At 44.9% G+C, this 13,410-nt stretch overlaps 1 protein-coding gene across 1 annotated transcript in view; it reads right to left on the bottom strand.

The window, feature by feature from the left end:
* Positions 1 to 13,410, bottom strand: part of LOC145413009 (dual specificity protein phosphatase 10-like) — a 63,843-nt gene that overhangs the window by 27,738 nt on the left and 22,695 nt on the right. The window lies entirely within an intron of this gene.

The raw sequence follows: 13,410 nt of genomic DNA, 5'->3' as shown, positions 1-13,410 counted from the left end.
GTGGCTCCTGCTGACACCCTACACGCCGGGGTGGAGAAGGCAGGGACGGGAAGGTAGGGAGGGGGAAAGGGCAAGAAGGCAGGGGTAGAGTAGCTAGTGTGAAAGGAGAGGGGCGGAAAATGGAATGGGGAGTAGATGTGTGAAAGGGGAGGGGCGGAAAATGGAATGGGGAGTAGATGTGTGAAAGGGGAGGGGCGGAAAATGGAATGGGGAGTAGATATGTGCAAGGGACGTGACGTAAATTGGAGGGTTGGGAAGGGGAAGGGAAAGGTGTGGAAGTAGTGTGAAAATGGAGTGGCGTAGGTGAGAAGTGGGGGGAGGAGAGGAGGGAAGTGAGGGGGTAGGTAGGTTTGAGGTAGTAAGAAATGAGGAAGGAAGGGAATGGAAGAGATGAACAGGGAGGAGGGGAGGGGAGAGAAAGGGATAAAGGTAATGAGAAAGAGGGGGGGGGCGTAAAAAGAAGGATCTAAGGAAAGAGGGGAGAGGGATGATGGTGGTGAAAGAGGTGAGGGGTGATGAAAGAAGAGGGAGAGGTGGGAGGGGAAGTGGTGAAAGAAGGAAGGAGTGGGAGGAGATGGAGAGTGAGAAGGGAGAGGGTGACGTGGCTGTGTTGGAGTGGGTGGTGAGTGATGAAGGCAGTGGGTGGGTGGGTGATGAGCGATATGTAGCCGAAAAAGCTGAGGAATTCAAGCAGTGGGAGGTGATACATGGTAACTTAGGGCCACAAAGCTAAATTTAATGAAGATGCTTGTTTCCTCACAGCTACACAAGACTATTAATACAGGCATAGTGGGAGGCTGGCTTGACGTGGTGGTGGTGGTGGTGAGTTTGATAATGGTGGTGGTTGTTGTAAGAGAATAAATATAAAATCATGTTCGTGAAAATAAACGTACAGCTCAGCATACGATGTGATGATGTCAGTAAGAGGGTAAGTATAATTATGTAGTGATGATGAAGGGACATTTAGTGCAGCCTGGTAGTAACTATGGATGTAATGGTGACGAGAGTGGGTATAGTGGTGGTGGTGGTGACGACGACAGCAGGTGGATGCAGGTGTTTTAAATCATCATTTTCACACACCTGCATTCATCCCTGCACCTATGAACACCTGAGAGAGAGAGAGAGAGAGAGAGAGAGAGAGAGAGAGAGAGAGAGAGAGAGAGAGAGAGAGAGAGAGAGACTTTTTAAAATTTAGTCATCCTTAAATCGCAAGAAAGTATTTGCTTTTGCATAAATTACTATTACTACTGCTACTACTATTACTGCTACTGCTACTACTACTACTATGAAAGACAGTATACAATTTATGTAAGAACAGGTTTGTGTGTGTGTGTGTGTGTGTGTGTGTGTGTGTGTGTGTGTGTGTGTGTGTGTGTGTGTGTGTGTGTGTGTGTGTGTGTGTGTGTGTGTGTGTGTAACTAAAATACTGCGTCAAGCCAAATACACGTATTTTCACAGGTAAGGTTACAAGGTCTAAGCCTGTCTAGCGTTACAGGGGAGCAATAGGCCTAGCTGTGTGTGTGTGTGTGTGTGTGTGTGTGTGTGTGTGTGTGTGTGTGTGTGTGTGTGTGTGTGCGCGCGGTGGGGGGGTGGCAGGTGATTCACACGTGATGCCGTGACTGGTTTGCAACACACACACACACACACACACACACACAACCTCTAAAATGGCAAACATCAAAGCATTAAAATCATTACAGTCAGATCCAAAAATAAAATTCCTCCTACATACATCTAGACTCTCTCTCTCTCTCTCTCTCTCTCTCTCGTCACGCACCTTGCCTTTCACACCGTCACTACTGTCAACCAAACCATGAACTTCTCTACACCACCGACCCACACACTCTACTCTTCCCTTTCCACCAAGACAACGCACTCAGACCTCCCTCCTTCCTTCCCAACATCAACACTCTCCTTCCATTCATCCAAACACACACACACACACACATACACACACACACACACACACACACACACATACACACACACACACACACATACACACACACACACACACACACACACACACACACACTCTCCTTCTTTCTCACTCTTTTCTTCCATCTCAGCATCCACATTTATCACTCCACTCACAGTCACATTCCAGGCACATCCACATATTCCATCCCCACACACATACCATCCACTCCCACACACAAACATATCTTCCTCAGCCAGCTGTACTTCTAATTATTGTGATTTCATCGTGTATATGTGAAGGCTGTGCATTTGTATTTCATTTCATCACACTTTTTCATCTCTGTTGCCAGGATCAGTTTTTTGTGGTGAATCATCCATGTACAAAACCATACAAACACAAATTCACTTTGTTCACACACACACACACGCACACACACACACACACACGCACACACACAATAATGATTTCTCTCTAAGACGTCCACTCCACAGATTCCTTCCACCAACTACTTACATAAACCACAATCAACTCTACATAGGACTTAAAATACCGTGAAAACACTAGTAACACGCAATAACCCCGCTGCGGAAATAAACCCTCCCCCTCAAAAAAAAAAAAAAGTGGGGGAAGCGGGAGGATAAACTAAGCTGGGAATAATGTCCGTCTTTCATTCATTGCACCGCGTAATAGGGTTAAGCAACCATCTCAACTCGCGGGATTAAGTGGGACACACGTATTAGCCTCTATCCCAGGGCGCTGTAAGGAGCCCCACGTCAGCCACCGGTTAGGGAAGGAAGGGGCTGGGGGAGGAGGAGGTGGGAGTGAGGTTTGTTATGCGAGGATGCAACCCCGTGAAAGGCGCCGAGTGGTGATCCATTGCAACTCCGCGCCGTGCCAACCTCTGACGTCAACAAAGGATGCTACGAGGCCATTTAGTCACCTCCAATTCAAACTCGCAAAGTCTTACCCACATACTTCTCACTTGTTAAACCAGGATATAAATACCAAAATAGGTGACATGAGATACTGGGAAGAGTGATAAATCCGGGAAGTGTTTGAAAAAGAGTAATGCGTAGGGTGAATCCGGGGAGTCGCCACACAGTCCGGGATGGTCCCAGTGACGCGGGGCGCCATCTCCAGGGAGGCCGTGACGTCAGAGCGGCGGCGCGCTACAAGTGGCTAACTGGCATTGCGAGCATCCAGTTTCAAATGCCATGTTAGGAGAATAAAAACGCTCAAACTTTCTATTTCCATCAGACAAGCAGAGCTTTATATTAAAGTTCTCGTTACTAATTATAGTGATGGAGAGATCAGCGTGCAGGCCACAGCAAACATGGCAGCTACGGTATCATGGGTGCTCAGTTTCAAATGGCATACTAGAACAAAAACAAACTTTTCCCATCAGACGAGCAAACCTATATTCAAATTATAAACTTCACTGTGGTCAGGGAAGCAATACGGTTACAACTCACAATAAAAACTGTACAATATGCATGTTAGTGAATGTGTACTGTATATCTTCAACTACATTTCTGCTAATAAGAGGAATATTACTTGCTATTACTCCTGCATCGGCTACCACTTCTGCTGTTGATACTGATACTAATATTATTATGATCTGTTTTTTGGCTTGTTTTACAGCTTCAGTAATATGATCCCCTGTTATCATTCCAAACAGCTTTCGACATAGTGATGAGGTTAGTGTGGGTGTTGTGACGTCATTATGGAACACCTGCATCCCTCCCCTTCCCCTTCCCCTCACTCATCCCTACTCCTCCCCTCCCCTTCCGTTCACTCACCTGCCTCAATTCTCACTCCCTACGCTTGCACTCATTACCATTTCCATAATTTATTTTCCTCATCTCCATCCCTCACCACCTACTCATAACGCATTATACTGACCGATGATCATTCTCTCTCTCTCTCTCTATCTATCTATCTATCTCCACTGATATTTATTCTTGTTCTACTCTTTACGTATGACTCATCAGCTCCAAAAGCGTGTTCATATTTACTCATTTCCCCCCAAATTTCTTACTTTCAATATACCTACCAACCTACCAATATACCTACATGCATCCACACGCGAGCCATCAACTTAATACACACACAAATGAACCTAATATCGTCGAACACACACACACACACACACACACACACACACACACACACACACACACACACACAGCCTTGTATGTATGTCAGCGGCCTATTGTAAGCTTGAGTCTACTTCCCTCTTGCTGTCGAATCCTCTCTCTCTCTCTCTCTCTCTCTCTCTCTCTCTCTCTCTCTCTCTCTCTCTCTCTCTCTCTCTCTCTCTCGTCATTATTATTATACTTTCCCGTTTCGTAGGCTCCCGGATGCTACTAATTTTAAAGCACTGTCCGCTTCCTCTTCCAGTCTCGTCATTCCTATTTTGGTTTTTCCTAGTTCCCATTTACTGACCCTTTTCACTACTTTGTACGCCCGGATCTTGCCATTTTTCAGTATTTTCCGCTTTATCAGGTAACTCCCCTTTCTATTTCTGCTATATATCCACTCGCTGTTAAATTATGTAGACTAGAGACTATATTTGGCGGTCTGCGATGCTACTTTGTTTTCATCGGACGTTTCTTGTGTTTCCAGGGCTTTGCTGTGATCATTTCTTAGGTGTGGTATATGGAGGATGTTAAGCAGATCTGTAGGTTCAGGAGGCTTCGCTGTGCATATTTTAGGTGTGGTTTACTGTAACTAGATGAAACATGGCATTGCTCTTTCAATCTGGACTATTTTCGTTAGTAATGGAGACCTTCCTGTGTCCGTTACTAGACCACATATTAAGCTACTTCGTTCTGAATATGTGAATTTATGAGGGAAACATGACGAATGTGGTAAGAGATCCGAAAATTTCCCTCCAGTATACGGCAGGTATAAAGATGTACTGTATGTGTAAAAGATAGCTTCAGGGAAATAGCCTATAAGCGTGTACAGGAAGGCTACAGAGTATTTATTAAATGGCTATAGATGAATATTTAGCTATGATATATGACGGCTATATACAAGTCTAAGTGTGGCAGTCACCTGTGGCGGTCGACACACTCCCCGAACATGTAAATGAGGCTTGGCTGGTGTGACTCATGGAGGGGAGGGGGGAGGCTTATGGGGAGGTGGGGGGAGTGAAGAGGGATGTATGGAGGAGGGGTGACAGTAGTAAGGCAGAACCACAGAGATGGCTCTGGTAAGGGAGGATGGATATATGGAGGATGAGGAATGGAGGGGGGGGGGAGAGAGACGGAGGGAGGATGTATGGAGAAAAGATGGACGTATGAAGTATGGATGGATGTATGGAGGAAGAGGAAAGGAGGGAGGAACGGAGACGGAGGGAAGTGGGAGTAAGGATGAATATATGGGTTAGAACGGATACTTGGCGTGAGGGTGATTATATGGAGTAAGGATGGGTATATGGCGGAAGGAACGAAGGTACGGAGGGAGAAGGAAGTGGAGAGAAGCAAGAATAATGATCGATGCTTAAGGAAGGATAGAAGATAAGACGAATGGAAACGGATAGACAGACGGAAGGAGAAAGGGTGGGAGAAAATAAAGAAGAATGGAAGGGGAAAACAGAGAAGTGGGGGTAAATAGAGTAGGAGGGAGGGGATGATACATAGAAATCAAAACATCAGGCATAAAGGCGAAAATAATGATGAATGGGACAACGTAAGAAAACAAAAACATACCAGAGATAAGGATAGCAGCAAGGATGTCAGAACTAGGGAAGGCCGAAGAAAGGCAGGGGTAAGGACGGAGGGAAGGACGTAACTAGGCGGGAAGGACGGAGGGATGAAGTGAGGGAGGAGGTAGTTGGGAGACAAGGAAGAGGGGGGAAGGGAGAGGGGGGGGGGGCAAGCTGTAACACTATACCTCCCTCCTTCCCTCCCTCCCCTACCCTACCACTTTACCCTCTAGCACCTCATTCATTGCGCTTCCTGACACATTTACAACGACAAATCACAACCACAACAAGAACACGACCAACAACAGCAATTTCCCCGCCTCATGGATTATTTGCGTCATCCAAGAACGACGCAGCGTGAGCCAAACACATCTTGAGTTACTCTGCATCACTCACAGCGTAAATTCCCATCTACTTTATAAACGCAAAGGAGTGTGAGAATTGTTTACATCCATTCATAAGTGTACTTCCCAATCCTAACAGTCCTCACAATATAACGTCAGTTCAATTCCACGGTCATTTTTAGAAAGCAACACCAGATCTCCACCCACACTCTTACAACACCAAACCGATGATGATGATGATGATATGCCTGAAATCATGGATGTCTCACGGGTATACTAACCCCCAACATGGCGCCAGTTCAAATACCAGGGCGGTTTTTAGAAAGCACTACGATTACTTTCATCCCCGCTCTTACAACACCGAACTTGAGACGATGATGATGAGACGAGATATCACGGACGTTCTCCCATTAGACACTCGAGAGAAAGCAGGCGCGGGTTCTCCCAGATAAAGAGATAACAAGTATTAAGATTATCACATCAGCGCTCCACTTGCTGACGTCCATTTTATCTAAGCGGGGTCCTTCTTGGCGCACACGTTCCTCTGAGGATAAGTGGCGTCGCGTTGCATTCCTCAGACAAGGATGGTTAATGGGATGTGATGATAATGATGCAGTGGGGGGAGTTTTAACTCTCTCTCTCTCTCTCTCTCTCTCTCTCTCTCTCTCTCTCCAGTTAAAATAGTTTGTTCTCTACAATAAAAGCTGACTCTCTCCCCACACTACAATTGAAATATGGAATTGCCTCTCCTCTCTCTCTCTCTCTCTCTCTCTCTCGTAGGCCTCCACTAAAGCAGCCATCGCCTCCCATTGATTTCCAATGATGAGGCGCGGAGAAATTCATTACAACACCTTTTTGCTGTGACTCATCACCCGTTCCCTCCTCCACACCCTTAGCTCTCTCTCACTACTCCCCCCCCCCCTTCTCTCTCTCTCTCTCTCTCTCTCCTTATCCTTACACTCAATTTTCCTTTTCCCCTACTCTCTCTCACCCTACACACCCTCCCCTTTCAGAAGCATTAATCATACTAAGGGTGCCCCCTGTTACGCTTGCCCCCTCCTCCCCTCCCCCACCCTTTCTCCCTGCTGACGTCATCCCTTGCCCTAATGTCCGCGGTGTCAAAAAATTTTAATAATTTTTACGATTTCCTTGTATACATATTCACTTGTCAACACATTTCGACCACAACTACTACCAGGTAAAAGAAAACAAAAAAATTAGATGGCGAAGTTAAAAATAAACAAACAAACAAAACCTCTGTGGTGTAAGGAAGTTTAATGTAACTGTCTATATCTCTGAAACTTATTATTTACTTTTTCTTTTTTTGTTTTCATACCGTGCTGTCTTTTCCTTACATCATTCCCTCTTCTCTTCAGTCAGTTTTCCTTCCTCTTTCGGACTATCTAACTTCCTCGTTTCTTTTTCATACGCTTCTCAGTTGTGTATGCATGTTTTATTTTTATCATTTCTTATCTTTCTTTTGTGTGTGTGTGTTTTTTTTGGTCTTTTTTCTCCTTCCACTTCCTGTTTTTTTCTCTCCTCCCACTTAACCCATTTTCCCCTCTCTCTCTCCTCTTCGTTTCCTTGATCTTTCATTCTCCTCTCCCTCTCTTTATCCTTTCATCTCTTTCTTCATCTTTCTCCGCCTTGTCTCCCCACTTCCTCTTTATTGTCATTTCTCAGCCCTTCCCTTCATCATCTACGCTCTTTCTTCTCTTCTATCTTCCCCTTACTCACTTCCTAGGGTCTCTTCATCCTTGCTCACTTCCTCTTCTTCCTCTTTTACACGCCTCTTCCATTCCCATCTTCCTCGCTTTCCCCTAATCTTCTATGACTCACCGTGCATAGGCCTACACACACGCACACAAAACGCGCACACGCACACATACACCCGGAGTGAAAGTCTGTGCGTAGGTGTGTGTGTGTGTGTGTGTGTGTGTGTGTGTGTGTGTGTGTGTGTGTGTGTGTGTGTGTGTGTGTGTGTGTGTGTGTGGATACCATATAAGTAAATGTGTTTGTGTGTACGTGTGTTCTCCGAGTCTGTGGGCGAATGTGCACAGAATATGTATGTGTGTGTGTGTGTGTGTGTGTGTGTGTGTGTGTGTGTGTGTGTGTGTGTAATATCAAGGTTGGCGTGTACACATCCTTCTGCAGTGACTAAGATAATTATGCACATCATTTACATTATTTTTATATTCCTTTTTAAATCAGACGAAGATTTTCACATGTATGGGAATCCCTGAACATACAAAATTCCACAAACACACAGCTCCAAATATACACACACAGACCCAACATATACGGTTCACAGCTACAAACGCACACACATACACAGATGCACACAAGTATACGTCTACATACACATCTACACATGGTACACACGAAAATATGACAGTTACATACACACAAACGCTCACATAGCAGTATATGCGATTAAATTTGTAGTACGTGCTTACCTACATAAAATGCATACTCTGACGCACACAATCTTACACGTACATACTGTAAACACGCTCACAGTATATCTTACATACACACATAAAAAATACATTACACTTACACAAGCATTCACGTTCATACATCTACCTTGCCTTACACAATCATACGTATACTTAAAACACACACACACACACACACACACACACACACACACACACACACACACACACACACCTGTAAGACCAGACCCCGCTGCGATGACTAATGCAGGTGGCGTCGGGATAACGAGCCCTATCAACAGGTGAGACAAGGCCGATTCTCCCGCGCCACCATTACACATGACTAATATTGACTCCAACCTCCACCTCTCACACACTCGCACTTACTCACTCACACACACACACACACACTTACTCTCACTCACACTGCTCGTAAAATTAACGTCATTGAAATTCAAGTTTCTTATACTGACTCCAACTCTCTCTCTCTCTCTCTCTCTCTCTCTCTAAAAATAAGCTTCTAAATACCAGTCAAATTCCTCTCTAAAATACTGCTAACTGCGCAAACCGGTACCGTGCAGTTTAAAAATAACAGGGGCCCATAAAATAACACCATACTGAACTCTGGGCAAATAACCGGATCCCTGCAACTTTTCCAGCATAAAAAAAGGAAAAATGCGACATCCATTACGCACTATGTTCAAGCCTCGGAAATTTGCGATACGGAAATGGAATATACGAACTGTTTCCCTACAAGGACATATTTTGCAGTCTAATATTACAAGTATCAGTAGACTTGTATATAGTTTTAGGAAAGGCCTCTCTTAATGAAGGTGGGGTTAATTAATTCTGTATCTACCCTCCTCCAAGCTCGAAGATCCATGTATATAGAGTCAAATTATCTAAATTAATAAAAAAAAAATACGTAATTGTAGTGAATGGATTAATTTACAAAGATACAGCAACATCCATTAGGCACTACATTCAAGCCTCTGCATTAATTACCAATACGAAAATGGAAATCGACAGAAAAAATTAAAAATAAGAAAAATAAGACCCATCGACTGTGTGCTATATTTCCGCCTGTTCCGCCGGCCTCGTACGCGGCGAGTTTACGCGTCACCATGGCAACGATGACGTCACGGCGGAGTGTCCTATTTCAGAGCCTATTGATCCCCGGCAGGAACTCGTGCACTCCAGGCAGGCCAGGGCAGGGCAGGACGCTCGTGGGGGGTGGGCAGGGCAGGGCAGGTAGGGTTACGTGAGGCAGGCTAGAGTAAGGTTGATTGGATAGGGTAGAGTAGGGTATGGAGAGGTAGGGTCTGGTAGGACATGCAAGGTAAGGCAGGGTAGGTTTAAACAGGGCAGGACAGAGAAGGGAAAGGCATAAGAGAGCAAGACAGGGTAGGGCAAGGTAAAGAAGAGAAAGGCGGTGCAGGACGAGGTAAATTAAGGCAAGGCAGAGCAGGACAGGTAAAAACTCAATCATTCCAAACGTTGCAGGTGGTCTGATAAACATTCACACAGTAAGCTAGCAATTACACGAAAATTGACGCTATCAACAGTTTTAAATTCAAAATACGTACAATGCTCTCTCTCTCTCTCTCAATATGGCTTCCCGCGGCACACCTGAAGGTTGCTATGTTACTCCACGCAACCCACGCACTTAAGCTTTCAAGTGGCACGCGAGCGCACGCGCGCACGTGTGTGTGTGTGTGTGTGTGTGTGTGTGTGTGTGTGTGTGTGTGTGTGTGTGTGTGTGAACTTGCTAGCTATACTGTTTTGCTCTGGTGGATGTGCTAGTAGCTGTGGTAGAAACACTGATATATAGTAGCGGTTATTGTGGTAGCGGTATACCTATGCACAACTGAACTTGTGGCAACAATAATACTGAGCAGTAACAGTACCGATGACGATGGTACTATGCTAGGCTTAGTAAGGTTTATTACACTTCTACACCAATACTGCACGTGATAATGTTTACATTAAAAAGATGAACTCACGAGAACACTATGGACTTGAATGCTGAACAAACTGCCCAGGAAAGAGTGTCAAGAGAGCCTCGTAAGCTCACTAGAATTACGGGCAATTATGTGTAGCGGTATTAACAGTATTAGTATGAGTGTGGTAAACATGGCCAGGGCGCTGCGTCTGTACTAGGCTACACGTTAATTACTGGCTCATCTGACAGGGACCAAGCCGCAGTCACGATATACGGTAACTCTCTCTCTCTCTCTCTCTCTCTACATCAGCTGCTTTATTCCTCTGTGACTTGCACTTCTTCTTCCATTTTTTTTCTTTGCATACCTCTTACTTTTATTATTCGTGCGTGCAAAATTGGATGAAGATTCTTGACTTAATAACATCGGGGCACTGAGGGGGGAGGAGGAGGAGGAGAAAGAGGAGGTAACATAACTAAAAGAAAAGGAAGCAAGACTGATAAAAGGGGAAAGAGTGAAGAACTGGGGGAAGAAAATGAAAGAAGAGCGAAGTGGGTAAGAAGAGGATGGGGAAGAGGTGCGTGGCATAACGACCACGACCGTGTAGCTAATGAACCGCACACACACACAAACACACACACACACACACACACATACATACACGTGAACAACCTACACGCACACAATCTCCCTCGCGTACACATTCTCTCTCTTTCTCTCTCTCTGGCAACATTCCCACCACAACAACACCACACTCCACCGATGACGTCACACCTCAACCACTCCACCCGCCAATCTCACTCTCTCTCTCTCTCTCTCTGATTACAAAGATTAGATGACTAACTCACTGTGTACACTGAAGGAGTTATGAGTCGACTAACCAATTAATTCTGTCTCTACGATTCACTTTACATTCGGTACATACAAAGTTTCTGTGATTGGCTTTAAGCATATAAATTACTATCATTCACTTTACATACATACGTCTAAGTTACTAGGATTCATTATCATCACCCCGATCTGTTTCCCGTCATCTGCGTATCGTACATAAAAGTACATCATTCACTGCAGCAAACTCATTTTACGCACATAACTCTGTAACCACTGGCTAATGGTGTTACTGATTTGGAGTGGCTGAGTCACCTTTGAATGTTATCTGATTCACATTTGACTGGCATAGACTAAAAAATAAATTTATGTATTGTCATTAGTTTGAAGTCTATGTATGTAGTCTAGCCTATGTCGGTGAAGGGATAACTAGATGTGACCCTAGGTATAATGTGTGTGTGTGTGTGTGTGTGTGTGTGTGTGTGTGTGTGTGTGAGGGTACAGGTGCACCGGGCTCAGGTGGTGACGTCAGAGTCGATCAATATACCCGCACACGCATACATACACACACATACCTCACACACACACATACATACACCACACACATGCACTGGCCCCAACTCTGTCTGTCTGTCTGTCTCTCTCGTACACACACCATCTCTCCTGGCCAGGTATACAGGCCTAAACGTACACGCAAGCCCGTTCATGTAATATACACACCCACCCATTTCCTTGCACGTACACTGAAACATACACACATACATATATACATTTATTTTACCTCCATGTATAGTATGCGCTCGCCCCCCCCCCTCTCTCTCTATGTGCAGATGTCAAACTAGGGTATTAACAGAGGAAGCCACACACACACACACACACACACACACACACACACAAAGGGTTTCACTGAGTCACACCTCATTCAGCATTCTTCTAACACTGTCTTCTTTCACTTCTTCATTCTTCGCTATTTCATTTACCTAACTATTTGCATAACTTACAATTTACAATTTTAATGTGCCCCTTTCTCTCTCTCATATTGATAACAGCGATCGGGATGGGTCGGGAAGGAATGGGGGAAGGCAGGGACAGGGAGACAGAAATAAATGTAAGGGGGAAAAGAGGAGGAAGAAGTGGGGGAAGGGTGAGTTAAGAGAGAGAGAGAGAGAGAGAGAGAGAGGGGGGGGAAGAGGGGGTGAGAAAGGGAAGAGGAAGGGTTAAAGGGATGAGTGAGAAAGAGGGGAGGAATGATGGTGGGGTGAAAAGAGAGAAGAAGGCAAGGAAGAGAGAAGAGGGGGTGGCACCGTTCTAAGGGAGGAAGGGGAGCTAAGAGAGGAAGAGGAGGGGGAAGGGGTGGATGTGGGCATGGGGGATGAGGTGGGGAGGAGGGGTGAGTGAATCAGTGACCATCGACCGACTACCCAGCCTCCCACTCCATTCATCCCCGTCACCAACACCACCACATCATTACCAGGCCTACGTCAATACCAGCTTCACTGTTATCTGATTCAACCTTGTCGCCAGAATCACCAGTCCATCAATGCCACTCAGTACCAGGCTTAAATCACTGTCGAGTCATCCATTCCACCTTCTGTATCGATCTTAACATTAGTCATGCCAAGTCAGTATTGGTGCTAAATCTATTAAGGTCACTGATATCAGCATCATGTGATATATATATATATATATATATATATATATATATATATATATATATATATATATTATATATATATATAGATAGATAGATAGATAGATAGATATATGGGTATGTAGTTCGTAAACACAAAATGATGCATAATCGAGTGTGTGGCTCGACTGCATGCATGAATATTTCGTGGGTGCGTGAATCAGTCACAGGATGAACGTGGGGAGGGTGCGTGTTCGTGTATTCGTGAGTAAAGCCAGTGAGTGCGTGGCAGCCCCAGGGAATGAATCACACACCCTTTTTAGCGTCCAATATTGAATAGCCAGCGTACCCAAGGCCTCGCACGCGCTAGTCCTATTCTGGGGAAGTTGTCGTGTTGGCGATTTGGCTACGGTACTGTGTTTGGTTTCTCGTAACTCTGTCTGGGATCTGTCTGTGTTTTTATTCGTTGTCTGTCAGGGGTGTGTTTTTATACGTCTATTTTGCTGTCCGTCTAGGTTATGTACCTCTTTCCATCTGGCACATTTTCTTTGGAATGTCTTTTTGTTTTCTATTTTGATTGTGTATTTGTTTTTGTCT

The sequence above is a fragment of the Coenobita brevimanus genome, chromosome 94 (genome assembly GCF_032717465.1).
Source record: "Coenobita brevimanus isolate Jiangsu-jjx chromosome 94, ASM3271746v2, whole genome shotgun sequence".
Classification (NCBI taxonomy): Eukaryota; Metazoa; Arthropoda; class Malacostraca; order Decapoda; family Coenobitidae; genus Coenobita; species Coenobita brevimanus.
This window is presented reverse-complemented; position numbering and strand designations above follow the sequence as displayed.